We start from the raw sequence: 18,013 nt of genomic DNA, 5'->3' as shown, positions 1-18,013 counted from the left end.
TCCAACATTTTTCCAAGAGCCTCTGCTTCTGTTTCCAGCCTTCTATCATTCCTGCATTCTATGTTCTTCCAAGTCCTCCATTTTCCAGTATTGTGGGTATAATCCCAAAAATCTTTCACTCTAGTCAAACCTTGGGTGTCTGTCTCATGCTTCAGGTTCCAAAAATCCTCTCTTAACAGTTTTGGTTCTTGTTGCCATTTGTCCTCCCAGAAAAGAGCAAGGTCTCCTTCTCTGATTTCCCAAAAGCTGTTTTGTTGAACTAAACCTTTGTTCCCCCAGGCTTTATTCCAAATGGCAGAGCCTTTTATGTTACCAGACATCCTTATGAGATCAGTGTGATGCCAAGATTTAGCATATTTTTCTTTCCATAAGCTTGCCCATTACGCCTTGGGATTTTTCACCCACCTCCACCAAAGTTTGGCCCCTAAAACCTTGATTAGGATCTCCTCGTCATCTAGGCCAAGGCCCCCACGATTCTTGGGTTTACAGATCTTTTCCCAAGAGACCAAGGCCCACTTCTTTCTAGCTTCCTCCTTGCCCCAGAGAAAGTCTCTTTGGATGTTTCTGAATTGCTGCAAAACTCCCTAAGGGGCTGGAAGTGCTGAAAGCATGAAAATTGGTATTGATTGGAGCACCGCCTTTGTCAGCACGAGTCTACCTGCCAGGTTTAAGGATCTGCTCGTCCAATTTTTGACTTTATCCTGCATTTTGTTGATCAGCGGTTCCCAAATTCTTTTGTGCAGGGGTTTTGCTGTGAGAGGAACTCCTAAATACTTTGAAGGGAGGGAATCCCTCTGAAAGCCTAGAATTCTGGAGATATTTCTCTGAATAGCAATATGAGTATTAAAGAAAAAAATTGGATTTGGAGAGGTTAACTTCCATACCTGAAGCCAAGGCAAAATCATGCAGAATTTATTTATACGCCCGAGCCTCTTTGACGGTGGGGATACCTTGTAACATGGTGTCATCAACAAATTGTTGATGAGTCAAAGCCTGACCATTCTCCTTCAGTGGAAGCCCTTGAATTTTTCCCATAACTCTGGCATGCTTGATTGACCAGCCAAGACCTTCCATCATAAGTATGAATAGGAAGGGAGAAAGTGGATCCCCCTACCTCAGCCCTCTTGAAGGAAGAAAAATCTCAGAAGGAGAGCCATTAACCAAAATTGAAAAACTAGAGGAGGTAACCAAGGCCATGACCCATCTGACCCAGTTGTGATCAAAACCAAATGCCTTTAGCACTTGCCTGATATAGGACCAGTTCACCTTGTCATACGCTCTTGCTATATCCAGTTGCAAGATCATACCAACTCTCCTCGTGCTGGTTAAAGAGTGAACCACCTCATGAGCTTGAATAATGTTGTCTAGAATTTGTCTGCCTTCAACATATCCTGATTGTTCCCCCGAAATCAGGGAAGGCAGCAGAGGTTTATGTTATATACCTAAGGGGGATAATATGGGGTACCAAGGGAGGTACCCAAGGTAATAATGTAATAATGGGATGGGCCATAGTAATAAATAAGGTGGTTAACCCATGTCATGTAAGGGACTACAAGTAGTTAATAATAATGTAATGGGCCCATGGTATTAGTTGATGGTATGAGGAAACCATGGTAATGATGCATGGTATTGTATGTATGAGGCCTATATAGAGGCTAGAGACTCCACATGGAGGGATATGAAGAGAAGTATTATTGTATGAATAGGCATATGGCTTGTGGAGTGCATGAACATTTTGGTTCCCTGAATCTGAAGATCTTTTGCCCGCCATTTTCCATTATTACTGATGAAATCTAGGTGTGAAAGCCAAATATTCTCAAATTTGAAAGGTCTGTTCCGGGGGGGTGCCTATACCCTGGATCTCCATTTGAATTGGCCAGTGGTCTGAGCCTCCAACGGGAAGAACACTTGTTGTTATTTCCTTGTCTAATATCATTAGATCCTTAGAGATAATGAATCTATCTAACTTGGATGCTATCTGAGACTCCCCACCTCTCGTGTTATTCCAAGTGAAGAGGCCATTGTTTGTTTCCACATCCATTAGTTTCATATTCTCTGTAAATATTTGAAATGCTAAAAAATCTTTACTTAGTGCTCTGGTTCCACCTTTTTTTTTTCCGAAAGTGATTTTATCATATTGAAATCCCCTCCCACGATCCAGGGTATTTCGGCATGTCTCTCCCTGAGATTCCCAAGGGAATCTATTTGCCTGAGTTTCTCCTCTATTCTTTGAGGGCCATACACATTCGTGACTAGATAGGTACTCCTGTCCCCTACAGGCTGAATCACTACTGATAAATAATTCCTTGCAGCTTCTGCATCGATTATGTCAATTCTTTGAGGGTTCCAAATAGTGAGAACACCTCCTGCCGTATTCTCTACTTTAACTTCTAGATATTCAAACCTACTGAGCCATTTGTTGTGTAGTTGCCTTAACTTTTGAATGGAACATTTCGTTTCCTGGATGAAAATTATATCTGGAGCAGCCTGTTTCATTCTGTTGCTAAGTAATCTATGCTTTCTTTTACTGCCTAATCCTCTAATATTCCAAGAAGAAAACCTCATGATTAAATATTTGTGAAGGAGTAGCTGGTAAGATCTTTGATCTTACCTAAATCTATCATGAGCTCCCACACTCCATCAGTAGCTCATTCTGCTTCTTTCTGCCTCTCTTTTTTATTAGATTTCTAGGTGATAAGCCTAGAGTAGATTTTATTGTTTTCACTCCTTCGCTACTTAGCCTGCTTCTGTTTTTAGCTCCCTCTGAACCCTTTTCCTAGGTTTTCCATAAATATAATTGTTGTATTCTATTGAGCTCCTCCTGAGGTAACGATTCTACCCCACTGGATGTACCCTGAATTAAGAATCCTTCCAGATCGAGGTGCTCTCTTTCCAGGATCTCCTGTAGCTCAGTTTCCTCTAGTTCCATTTCACTCTGAGTCATTTCTTGGTCCATCTCTGGTTCTGTGTCACTCAACAATGTCCCTATCTGCTTATCATTTACCTATTTTTGTTCACGATGTTCTTCTTTTTCCTCCTCTCCCATACTTCCTTCATTTGCTTGATTTTCTGTTGTTCTTTCTTCTTCCTCTTCCAAAACATGGAACCAATTCCGCCTACCTTGTTGTCCCTCCTTTTGCTGTAGCTTTTGCCCTCTTTTGCTACCCTTTCCTTTATGTACCACCTTGTGAAAGCTGTCCGGGTCTTTCATTGCATTATGTTTGCTTTTATTCTCTGTTTCACCTAGAGGGAAATCTCTGAGAAGATGGCCATGTTCATGGCGTCTATGGCATCTAAACATAATATGCTCGTAGTCCACCGTTTGAACCCACTCTTCATCAAAAGCTTCCAATATCACCTCATCCGACAAAGCTCCTAATAGATCCATCTCAACACATATCCTAGCAAAGGAGGTATATTTTCCCCTTCTAGTGGCTTCTGAAGCTTTGACAAACCTACTTAATTTATTGCCTATGGTAGCTAACGATTCAGGTTGCCAGTAGTTAAGAGGTAGAGAATAGAGTCTTACCCAGACCGAGACTGAAGTGAACATTTCTCGTTCCGGGACAAAGTTCAACTTCCATGGCCTCATATAGAGACCTGCTACTGCATAGAAGTAGGGCCCTCCTTCAAACACTCTGTCTTTATCCTCAATACTTGTGAACACCACTGTAAAGAAACCCTTTGACCCAAGGTGTAGATCAATGCTCCCTTTAGGTTTCCAGTGGTATTTGATCCATGTTTGTAAAGCTTTTTCTGTGGGCCATAGTCCCATGAATTTGCAGATGATTGCGTAGGTTTGCATGTGCTCCCTGTGCGCTTGCAGAGCTGGATTATTTAATACAACTCTGGGTGTTATGTTAGCTTTGGGTTTACAAGGTCCCTTTTGTTTTTTTCCTTTTGTTTCCTGATGTTTGTCATCTTCCTCCTTGTCTTTAGTGCTGCAGTTCTCTTTTATTTTCGCCGCTTCTTCCTCCTCTTCCAGGTTACTCGTTCCTTCTCCCATTACCTTTCTGACTTTTTCTGGGGGCTTCTTGCCCTTGCTAGCCACAACCTCCTTGTAGGAGGGAGCAGATCTCCCTCCTGAGCCTCCCTCCATGGATGAAAACTCCCGCTGCAACCCATAACCCTAGTCTGTTGCTTATTTTCCCGGAGCTCCCATCAACTGTTACCTCAACCCGCTACCCTTCCTAGTAAAAATATATTAATAATAAACTAAAATAATTTTCAATTCAAATAACAAATAACTATATAAGTAAAACAATTTTATTTTTAATATTAATATTTTTTGTTGAAGATATTTATCTATATCAAATTTAATTTGTTATTATTTTTATTTTAATTTAACCATCAATTATTTTTAATTAAAAAAAATACTACATATACTTATTTAAAAAAGAAGAAGAAGATGAAAAAGTCAGTGCATATCAATATCATTATTTCACGCAATCATGCTTTGCATTAATTACAAGGTTGGAGGTATTTGATTTTGTCAACTCATTTAACTGTCGTCTCCGGCGTGAATCCTTCGAAAGGTCATTAATAGATAATTTGATAACTTTGACTAAATAATTTATGCTGCTTAATTGGTTTTTAATAAAATAACCATTGATTGTTTGGATTCTAGAATATCTTTCTTCCCTAATGGAAAGGTTGCTTTAAAAGTAGCATAAGTGCAATATTTAAATAAAATTTGATGTTTATAAAATTTTAGTCATTTTATTTAATTTATTTTAGTATGATATTAATATTTTTTTAATTAAATTTGAAAATGTTATATAAAATATTAGAAAGTGATGATGAGAAGTTTTAATGTTTACTAAAATTATTCTTTTTATAAAATTTATATTTTATAAAATGAAAAAATAAAAAAAATATTAGGATTTTTTTTTCGCAATTTAATGTTATATTTTTTTTTTGCTAAAGCAAGTGTCGTTCCTTCTATTTCATTAAGCCAGAAAATAGTTTACATAATGTACAAACGTCCACCCGACATCGTGGACCCAGGAAAAATAAAATACTAGCCGCCTAAGGCATGACCCCCAACCCTACAAATGTAACCTCCAAACCCTTGGAATACAAACCATATTTGTGCCATGTGGTTAGAAGAACGTATGAAAAACCACGGAATCTCCCGTGCACCAGCCCCCAGACTTGCATCTTTAATCAAAACCATCCATTCTCCTCGCGCAATCCAATGACAGAGGGAGAAATTGCCCAGCAAAGATGTTCGATGTTTAACGGCCCCGCCCCACCAAACTGCATGATCATTCTTGTCCGTTGATCCGCTCAGCGAAATCCAACGGTTGAGAGTAATATCGCACGGTACAAGGTCTCCGGACATTAGTGTGCGATGGAGGCGGTATTCGTTTCCACCCCCCTGCCATGTGTAGGAAGTTGAATGGAATCGCTTCCAAATCGTTAAAACCATTTCCCGCTTGAGAGCCATGCGATCAGCCGAAAACCACCATGGAGGCGGTTTTACCTCCCAGAAAAGGAAATTCGGGATAAAACGGCTGCTGGAAAAGACGAGATTCCATCCCTCACATTATTTCTTCTTGCCTGAACCTGAAACTATGGAATGTTGAGATCCTTCCCACTGTTCGACTACTCGATAAACTGAGATATCCGGTTCGCGTACACTGGGGTTTTCTGAGGTCGACAGTGGTCTGCCCCCCACCAAAGAATAGTCTGCAAGACAATGTTGAATCATACTGAGGTCAAATCATTTCAAACTTGCCTCCTTGGCTCTGTATTGAAACCCTTCCCTATCCTCTTTCGCTTGCTCGTAACAAAGAGCTTTTAGTCTACTCTGAGGCAACTCCTGCCACTCCATCAAAACCTTGCCTTCTGTACAGCTCACACCTTGGTTAGCAAGAAGAACCCCCAGTTTATTGGCCTTTCTGCGAACATGGTTGAAACTTATTGTGCGGAGTCCTAGGAGGTGACCTTGAATTCTTTGGAAAACCCGGATTAGCCTCCAGTGTTTTGAGACTCTCTCTGGCATTGTTCCACAACTAATTCTTTTCACCGAGTTAATGATTAACTTAGAGTCCGCTTCAATAATCACATTCAAGCAGTTGTCCTGTTTCAGAAACTCTAAGCATTGCTCCATAGCCATTAGTTTAGCCATGTTGTTGGTGGCTTTTCCTGCAATTTAATGTTATATTCGAAAAGTATTTAAAAAAGTGTTTCAAATTCATTATAATTTTTCTAACTTGTAAGGTTATGAAAATTGTTAGGTGGAAAATATTTTGAAAATTAGATTTAATATAAGTGTAAGATGAACAGCTTAAGAAAAATGATTTTCATCTTCATTTTTTGTCATAAATGTGACACTCATCAAAGTCTAGTGCTATTATAAATTTCATGAGAATTTTCTCTTATTTTAACAATGCTCATTTTCTTTTTAATATTATTCAAGACAATGATATAATTTTGATTTTTGAGATTAAGTTTGATCACCTCTTTATATTATTTTAGATTTTTTCCTTTCTCTAACTCTTTATTGTCCCACACTTTCTTCTTAAAATTTGAAATAATAATATTTTTTACCCTTACATATTACACTTATTTATTTTATAAATATTATAAATTAAAATAATTATCAATTCAAATAATAATGTAAAACAACTTTTCCTTAAAACATTTATCTATATCAATTTTAGTTTTTTATTATTTTTATTTTAATTTAACTATTAATTATTTTTACATAAAAAAAACCTAACACCAAACAACAATACTGCTTATTATATTGGTTTATTTTATAAAAAATCAATATATAAATCATTTTATGTTACTCCCTCGCTTGCTTTGCATTAATTAGAAGGTTGGACTTGTTTGATTTTGTCGATTCACTTAACTTGTCGTGCCTGGCGTGAAGCCTTCGAAAGGTCATTAATGATAATTTAATGACTTTGACTAAATAATATAGTAAAGAATTTATGCTTTGTTAATTGGTCTTTAATAAAATAACAATTGATTGTTTGGATTCTCGAATATCTTTCCTGGGGAATGGAAAGGTCACTTTAACAGCGGCATAATTGCAATGTTTAAATAAAATTTGAGGTGTTTATAAAATTTTAGTCATCTTATTTATTTTATTATGATATTGATATTTTTTTAAATAAATTTGAAATGCTACATAAAATATTAAATTAAAAAGAGATGATGAGGAGTTTTAATGTTTATTAAAAATTATATATTTTATAAAATTTAAAGTGAATTGTTTTTAGTGTGATTTTTTGGAAGTTTTTTTTGGCTTTTTTGGTTTAATTTTTTTAAAATTCGGCAAGAATTTATTGAAATCATAAGTTTGATGGGTAACCCCTACATAATCGAAGTTCCATACAGGCAAAAAACTAATTTAAATAACACAAATGAAGATTTTAACTCAAACTTTTCCACATGATTCCGACAATGGAAAGTCCAAAAAGTAGCACTAAAGACAACTCCAATTTAAAGAAAGTAAAAGATTATTTTGATTATTTGAGGTAATTTAATGTTATATTTAAAAATTATATTAAAAAAGTGTTTCAAATTCATTAATTTTTTTTTAATTTGCAAGGTTATGAAAAGTGTTAGTGTAAAAAATATTTTGAAAATTAGATTCAATATAATTATTAGATAAATATTTTAAGAAAAAATGATTCTCATATTCAAATTTTTTAGTGTCACAAATGTGATAAACTCTTATATTTTACTGTGTTTTGGTAATTGATCAAAGTCTACTGTCACTATTAATCTCATAAGAATTTGCTCTTATTTTAACAACGTTCATTTTCTTCTTAATATTAATCAACATTGTGATATAATTTTGATTTTTGAGATTATGTTTGATCACCCCTTTATAAAATCTTAGCTTTTTTTCTTCCTCTAACTCTTTATAGTCTTACACTTTCTTCTTAAAATTTGAATTAATAATAATTTTTAAACTTGTTTATTTTGTAAATATCAATAAATTAATAAATTCAAATACTTATCAATTCAAATAAAAAATAACTAAATAAATAAACTACTCCATTTTTAATATCTTAATTCTATATTATTTTTATTTTTATTTAACTAACAATTATTTTTATTTTTTTCATTAAAAAAAACCAAATACTAAACAGCAACAATCCTACATATGCTTACATATTTTATAAAAAACCAAAAAATATATATAATCATCATTTTATTTCATGCCCTCACTTGCTTTGCATTAATTACAAGGTTGGACTTATTTGATTTTGCCAACTCATTTAACTGTCGTCTCCGGGGGGAATCCTTCGAAAGGTCATTAACGGATAATTTGATAACTTCAACTAAATAATAGCCTTGGTAATTGGTCTTTAATAAAATAATCATTGATTGTTTGGATTCTGGAATATCTTTCCTGGCCATGGAAAGGTCGCTTTTACAGTGGCACAATTGCAATGTTTAAATGAAATTGGTTGTTTATAAATTTTTAGTCATTAAATTTATTTTATTATGATAATAATACTTTTTTACTTTAATTTGTAAAAAATATTAAAGAAAGAGGATTGGGAGTTTTAATGTCTATTAAAATTGATATATTTCCTAAAATTTTAAAAGTAAAAGATGGTTTAGATTTTGTTGGCAATTTAATCTTATATTGCTAAAGTATTTAGAAAAGTGTTGTAAATTTATCATAATTTTTTTGTAATGTGTAAGGTCATGAAAGTTGTGAGCGGAAAAAATATTTTGTAATTTAGATTTAATATAAGTGTAAAATGAGTAATTTAAGAAAAACGATTTTCATTTTTTATTTTTTTAGTGTCACAAGCTTAACAAACTTTTTAGTCTTATGGAAATTGATCAAATTCTAGTACCAATATAAATCTTATAAGAATTTACTCTTATTTTAACAATGTTCATTTTCTTCTTAATATAAATTAAAACAAAAATATAATTTTGATTTTTGATATTAAGTTTGATCACCTCTTTATAATATATTAATTGTTTTTCTTCTAACTCTTCATAGCCTCGCACTTTCTTCATAAAATTTAAAATAATATTTTTTACACTGATTTATTTTATAAAAAATCAATATATAAGTACATAATCATTTTATGTCACTACCTCTCTTACTTTGCATTAATTCCCAAGTCGCACTAATTTGATTTTGTCAACTCAATTAATTGTCGTGACTGGTGTGAATCCTTCCAAAGGTCATTAATGGATAATTTGATAACTTTGACTAAATAATTTAGTAATGAATTTATGCTTTGTTAATTGGTCTTTAATAAAATAACCATTGATTGTTTGGATTCTCGAATATCGTTCGTGCACAATGGAAAGGTCACCTTAACAGTGACATAATTGCAATGTTTATATAAAATTTGATGTTTATAAAATTTTAGTCATCTAGTTTATTTTATTATGAGATTAATATTTTTTATAAAATATTAAATTGAGATGATGAGAAGCTTTAATATTTATTAAGATTGATATATTTTATAAAATTTAAAGAAAGGTAAAAGATTTGGATTTTTTTGGTAATTCAATGTTATATTTAAAAAATATTTAGAAAAGTGTTCTAAATTTATCATAATTTTTTTAATTTGTAAAGTTATGAAAATTGTTAGTGTGAAAAATATTTTGAAAGTTAGATTCAATATAAGTGTAAGATGAACAATTTAAGAAAAAATGATTTTCATTTTCAACCTTTTTAGTATCACAAATGTGACAAATTCTTTCATCCTATTGTGTTTTGGAAATTGATCAAAATCTAGTGTCACTATAAATCTCATGAGAATTTGCTCTTATTTTAACAATGTTCATTTTCTTCTTAATATTAATCAAGAAAGTGATGTAATTTTGATTTTTGAGATTAGGCTTGATCACCTCTTTATAATATCTTAGTTTTTTTTTCTTCCTCTAACTCTTTATCGGGCCACACTTTCTTCTTAAAATTTGAAATAATAATATTTTTAATCACATACTCTAACTAATAGGAAAACAACCATTTTCTGAGCATTTTTGTGGTCAATTTTGTTCAAAATATGGTACAAATTTTTAAAAATCATAATTTTAAGTTGTTTAATTTGCAAAGATGGAGTGCCTTAGGGTTTTTCAAGGTGCTGAATCCATTAATGAATTCAAAAGTGTATCACAATCTTGCTAAAAATTATATTGCCACGTTCTTTCAAAAAACCATTTTGTCTATTAGATTACACCTTTTTTATTATTATCCTTAAATTTTGAAGTAATAATATTTTTAATATTATCTTTATTTTACAAAATCATCTCTCTTTTTCAATGGTCAAGTTAGAATTAGACATCTTTATGCAATCTCTACTTAATCTTGAGACTCAAACTATTAGAAACACTTTTAAAAAACACTTTTCCTATTACAAATCTTGTACTTTAAAAATATATTTTTTAATAATGTTATGATATACACATTACAATTATAAAATTATTTGAAATGTGTTTCTTATGTAATGATAAAATATGATTGCATAAAATATAAAATATTTCCATATTAATATTAAATAAATTTCATATTTAATAAATACATATGTAAAGTTTTTTATCAATTTAATTGAATTCATTATTAAAAAACTTTAATTAAATTTTAAAAAATATTAATTATTTTTTAAATATCTTTAAAATTATATAAAAAACTAAAGACTATTCCATTACGAAAGATTACAAATAAATATTTTAATATTTTTAGATTATAATTATAGAAGAAGACCTGCAATATAACAGATGTAATACATAGTGATAATAAAATATGACTCATAAATACTTGCAACGAATTTTATTTTATTTGATATTATGTGATGTTAAAACTTTTATCAAACTAATATTTTTGGAATGAGCATTTAATTCTCTCTAGGCATTTTTATATCGACCATAGGTGGGTGCGTGCAGTTGACTTTTTTTTTGAGGATAGGGTTAAATGTGGAGAGAATAAGTAACGAAAATGTTTTGTTTGAGTTTGAGTTGTTATCGACGACTGTAGTGATATGAGCAGAGAAAATTATATTTAAAGTAACACAATTATAATTATAATAAATGTGGTTAATTTAGTAAGCGTTAATTTAATATATATTTTATTTTAAATTTAATATTATAAACTATAATATGAACTTTAATACGATATTATGATTTTTAATATTAAATATTAATATATTAATTATATATTAAGAAGATATTGTATTAAAAAATATTAAATTTAATGGATTTAGATTATAAACGGACGTTAACGATCATCATCATCATCATCATAAATTTTAGGAAGTAATATTATAAATTTAAAGGAATAATATTAAATCTAAAAGATAATTATTAAAGACACTTTAGATTAATATTATAAAATTAAGGGATTATTGATATTATTGATAAAAAAAACCTAAGGGAATAATTTAAATTCTATTAATACCTTTAGATTAATAAACGTGATATTATAAACCCATGAGATTATTACTAAAACCTCAAGGGATTATAAACCCAACAGAATAATATTAAACCTAAGAGATTAATATTATAAACCCAAGGTACATAAAATCTAATATAAATATTATAAACCCTAAAATGAACAGGGCTAACCATGATTGACCATGGTTCATTTTCATGTTGAGACAATCCTTGTAACAATACGACGTTGGACCATGACTCACCATCGGTGACTATGTTTGACCATGATTGATTTTCATATCGATACAATATTTGTTACATTGCAACATTAGACCATGGTAGATTTTCATATTGAGACAATCTTTGTCACAATGCGACGTTGGACTATGTTGACCATGATTGATTTTATAAAACATGGTTGATCATGGTTGACCAATATTGATCATGGTTCACCATGATTGATATTATAAAGCTAAGAGAATAATATTAAACCTAAGGGAATACTATAAACCCAAGTTATATAAACCCTAGGAAAAAAAATATAAGCCCTTAAATAAACATGGTTGACCATGGTTGATTTTCATAATGAGACAATCTTTTTCACAATGCGAAGTTGGACCATGGTTGACCATGATCAGTATTATAAACCGAATGGAATAATAAACCCAAGAGATTAATACGAAAAATCCAAGGGATTATAAAATCAACGAAATAATATTAAACCCTAAGAATATGAACCCTTAGATTAATAAACCAAAGGGATTTATATTGTAAAACCAAGAGAATAATATTAAATTCTAGGAATATGAACCCTTTGATTAATAAACCCAAGAGATTACTATTTTAAACCCAAGGGATTAATACTAAAACTCCAAGTGATTAATACTAAAACTCCAAGGAATTATGAACACAACGAAATAATATTAAACCCAAGGGATTAATATCATAAAGCCATGGTATATAAACCCTAAGATAAATATTATAAACCCTAAAATAAACAAGGTTAACCATGGTTGATTTTCATATCATGACAATCCCAGTCATAATGCGACGATGGACCATGGTTGATCATGGTTGATTTTCATAGTGAGACAATCTTTATAACAATGTGACATCGCACCATGGTTGGCCATGATTGATATTATAAACCCAAGGTATATAGACCCTAACATAAATATTATAAACCCTAAAATAAACATGGTTGACCATGGTTGATTTCCATATTAAGACAATCCTTGACACAATGTGAAGTTGGACCATGGGTGACCATGCTTGACCATGATTGATTTTGATGTCAAAAAAATATTTCTCACAATGCAACATTGGACCATGGTTAACTATGGTTGATTTTTATAATGAGACAATATTTGTCACAATGTGACATTCGACCATGGTTGACCATGGTTGTCTATGATTAACCATGGTTGAAAATGATTGGTATTATAAACCCAAAGGATTAATATTATAAACCCAAGGGAATAATAAACCCAAGGGATTAATACTAAAAACCTAAGGGATTATGAACCCAAGGGAATAATATTAAACCCAAGGGACTAAGATTATAAACCCAAGGTATAAAAACGCTAAGATAAATATTATAATCACTAAAATAAACATGGTTGACCATGGATGATTTTCATATTGAGACAATCCTTGTTACAATGCAACATTAGACCATGGTTGATTTTCATATCAAGAAAATCTTTGTCATAATGTAACGTGTGAACATGGTTGACCATGGTTGACCATGGATGACCATGTTTAATTTTATAAAACATGGTTGGCCATGGTTGACCAAGGTTAACCATGATTCACTAAACCCAAGGGACTAACATTATAAACCCAAGGTATATAGACCCTAAGATAAATATTATAAACACTAAATAAACATGGTTGACCATGGTTTATTTTCATATTGAGACAACACTTATCACAATGTGATGTTGGACCATGGTTGACCATGATTGATTTTCAAATCGCGAGAAGGTTTTGTCACAATGTGACATTTGACCATGGTTAACCATGGGTGGTATTATAAATCCAAGGGAATAATAAATGTTAGGGATTAATACTAAAAACACAAGGGCTTATAAACCTAAGCAAATAATATTAAACCCTAGGAATATGAACCCTTAGATTAATAAACCTAAGGGATTGATATTATAAGCCCAAGGGATAAAAATTATAAACTCAAGGTATATAAACCCTAAGATAAATATTATAAACCAAAAAATAAACATGGTGGACCATCGTTGATTTCCATATTGAGACAATCCTTATCACAATCCAACGTTGGACTATGGTTGACCATGATTGAACGTGGTCCACAATGCTTCATATTATAAACCCAAGGGAATAATAAACCTAAGGGATTAATACTAAGAACCCAAGGGACTATAAACCTAAGGGAATAATACTAAACCCTAGGAATATGAACCCTTACATTAATAAACCCAAGGGATAAAAACTATAAACCCAAGGTATATAAACCATAAGATAAATATTATAAACCCTAAAATAAACATGGTTGAGTTCCATTTTGAGACGATTCTTATCACAATGCGACGTTGTACCATGGTTGACCATGATTGATTGTCATATCGAGACATTCTTTATCACAATGCGACGTTGGACCATGATTGATTTTCATATTGAGACAATCTTTGTCAGAATGCGACATTTGACCATGGTTGACCATGATTGATACTATAAATCGAAGGGAATAATAAGCCCAAGGGATTCATATTATAAACCCAAAGGAATAACAAACCTAAGGGATTAATACTAAAAACCCAAGAGAATAATATTAAACCCAAGGGACTAATATTAAAAATCCAAGGTATATAAACCTTAAGATAAATATTATAAAAACTAAAATAAACATGGTTTACCGCAGTTGATTTTTATATTGAGACAATCCTCGTCAAAATGCGATGTTGGACCATTATTGACCATGGTTGATTTTCATATCCAGACAATCTTTGTCACAATGAGGCATTTAACCGTGGTTGACCATGTTTGATTTTATAAAACATGGTTGACCATGATTGACCATGGCTGATCATGGTTGACCATGATTTTACATGGTTCACCATCATCGTTGATCATGATGAAAGACACTTTAATCAAGGTTGATCTTGGTGATGAAATTCAACCATGGTTAATCATGGTTGACCATCATTGACCATGGTTGACTATGGTTGACCATAAAGACATTAAGCATGGGAAACCATATTCAAGCCTCATTAACCATCGTTGATCATTATGCACCGTAGAGACAATGATCATCATAAAGACCATGGTTGATGATGATTAAGAGAAATCTCAATCTTTAATTTGGGATCCACTATTAAGAATATTTTGTAATATTTCATAAAGTTTAAATTCCTACTATCCACCTTTAGTTATTGAAATTTATTCAAATATTAGAGACTAAATTATAAAATAAACAAACATACTGAAGTAAATATTTTATGAATATCAATAAAGATTAAATTTCGTTAATCTACTATAATTATTAAATTAAAAATCAATTTTGGAGACTGAATTATAAAATAAAGAAACACATTCACGTAAATATTTTATTATTAGTCAATAGAGATTAAACATATTGAAGCAAATATTTTATGAATATTTAATAAATTTTAAACATATTGAAGCAAATATTAATTAATCAATTTCAAAAACTAAATTATAAAATAAAAAAACATATTCAGGTAAATATTTTATTAATATTCAATTAAAATTAAATCTTTTTGGTTTACTATAATTATTAAATTAAAAATTTAAATGCCTTATTTTAAAATAGTTATAGATTTCAAGTTGTAATTTCAAAATTTAACTGAAGTGTTTTTAAAATATTAATAATACATTGAAATAATGATAAATTTGTAACCCAGCAAGGGCTTTGAGGCTCGAGGTTAAAATATTAACCCCGTGTTAAATTTGTAATTTGTAACCCCACAAGGGCCTTCAGGCCGACACCTAAAATATTACTTTGAATATTATTATATGTGAACGTATTATTAATATACAAATTTTAATATGATAAAAAAGTAACTATAATAAAAAATAATATATTTATATTAATTGTATAATTTAAATATTATAAACCTATAGTGGTATTTGAAATATTTTTAAATCCGCACTTTAATTAAATTCATTAAATAGCTAGATAAAAATAAAATTCTATCATTATAAAGAAAGTTATTATTAACCAAATTTCCAAAGTGTCTGGTTTATAAAGATTAGCGATTTGGACTTAAAAGCATGACAATCTACGAAAATGATATACAAATGAAGAAGATATCAATTGATTTTAGAATAAAATTTCAAAAATTCTATAAGGCTATTCAAAAAGTCTATTTTTAATTTAAATTTTTAAGCTGTGATTTACGATCACTGAGTGGTCGCTACATCCACGAGAAAATATTGGGGCAGTTCCACCCGAAGGGATCTGCCCGTCGGTCAATCTTAATAGGCCTAACCCCGAGGGCGTCGAGGAGATTTGACCCTGTGACCTCCCAACTAGGAAAGCACTTTAGCAACGGGAACTCAACCAATTGAGCTATCCTTTGGGGCTTCTTTTAATTTAATTTATACTTGTCCTGATGATGAACCACATTGGTTGGTTCGAAACACGTCGACAAATGTCTCTCTTTATGTGATTTACGCCGAAATTCTACTTATAAAAAGTTATATTATTATTATTATTATTTTTAAATAAAAAAATGTTATAATTTTTTTTATTTAATTTATAAATTATATTTTTACTTTATATTTAATTATGTAATCAATAATTTAATTATTATAAAAAAATGTTAAAATCATTAAAAATAAATAAATGGTCACAGCACCTATACAACTTGACTTGGCTACTCATCTAAAAACCAATAATAACAACTTACAAGATATATAACCTGATTTTGCGAATCATCTAAAACAATAATAACGACAAACCATTTACAGGATAAAGAGACCATAAGATTTGACAGAACATAAAATTGTTGACAAGTCTAGAGATTGTTACAAAACAGCAACCCAAACCCAGATTTCAATAATGTGGAGCTTTCTATACCGTTCAAATATGTGGAAATTTATTTCTCCCCACACCAAATATTATTAATTTTATAGAAAAACATTAATTGAGATATTGAGATATTGACCTTGATGAACATGACACCCACACCATTTTCTATTTTTTAATTTTATTTCCCCTAAACATTAAATAATAGACATTTAAATAATTTATTTTTTAAATATAATTTTCCCTCTCAGATCACCACAGTCGTCGATAGCGACTCAGATGAAGCATATACTCCGCATATTCTCTCCACATTCAACCCCGCCATCAATTTAAAATAAAATAAAAAGTCAATGACGCCCGATCCACCTGGAGTCGATATAGGAAATTATCTCCGCATTTAATCCCCGCTGTCAATTTAAAAATAAATAAAACGTCAACAACCCCCTTCCAGTTGGGGTCCATATAGGAACGCCTACGGCGAAATATTGATATAAAGTCTAGCATTTTTTATTTAAGAAAATAATAATTTAATAATTAATATATAATATTATTTTATTATATAATTCTCTTTAAAACAAATTAAAATATATTTTATTATAAATTAAATTAAAAGTAGACATTTTGAATAGTCTGCTAGACTTTTTGAAACTTTATTCTCAGACCAGTTGATATCTTCTTCATTAGTATGTCAATCTTGTAGATTGTCATGCTTTTAAGTGCAAATCACTAATCTTTACAAACCAGATACTTGGAAACATTATAAACCAGAAATTTGGAAACTTTGTTAACGATAAATTTGTTTATATCGATAAATTTGTAATTTTTATTTAATTATCTAATGAATTTAATTAAAGTGTAATTTTGAAAATATTTAAAATATCATTATATTTTTAATATCTAAATTATACATTTAATATAAAAATATTATTTTTTATTATAGTGACCTTTTTTTTATTATATTAAAATTTGTATATTAATAATTCATTCAAATATAATAATATTTAAATTACTATTTTAAGCAATAGCCTAAAGGCCTTTGCAGGGTTACAAATTTAACATGGGTTAATATTTTAACCTCGGGGCCCCTTGCGGGGTTACAAATTTATCGTTATTTGAATGTATTATTAATATTTTAAAAACAGTTTAGTTAAATTTTGAAATTACAACTTGAAATCTATAACTATTTTAGAATAAGGTATTTAAATTTTTAATTTAATAATTATAGTAAATAAAAAAATTTAATTTTAATTGAATATTAATAAAAAATTTACCTGAATATGTTTGTTTATTTTATAATTTAGTTTCTGAAATTGATTTTTAATTTAATAATTATAGTATATGAAAGAGATTTAATCTTATTGAATATTCATAAAATATTTACTTCAATATGTTTTATCTTTATTGAATATTAATAAAATATTTACCTAAATATGTTTGCTTATTTTATAATTCAGTGTCCAAAAATGATTTTTTAATTTAATAATTATTATAGATGAAAGAAATTTTAATATTTATTGAATATTCATAAATTATTTACTTCAATATGTTTGTTTATTTTATGACTCCATCTCTGATATTTGAATATATTTATCAATAACTAAAGGTGAATAGTAGGAA

The sequence above is a fragment of the Pinus tabuliformis genome, chromosome 4_1 (assembly GCF_031772625.1).
Source record: "Pinus tabuliformis cultivar Carrire ecotype Pingquan chromosome 4_1, CPIR1, whole genome shotgun sequence".
NCBI lineage: Eukaryota > Viridiplantae > Streptophyta > Pinopsida > Pinales > Pinaceae > Pinus > Pinus tabuliformis.
This window is presented reverse-complemented; position numbering follows the sequence as displayed.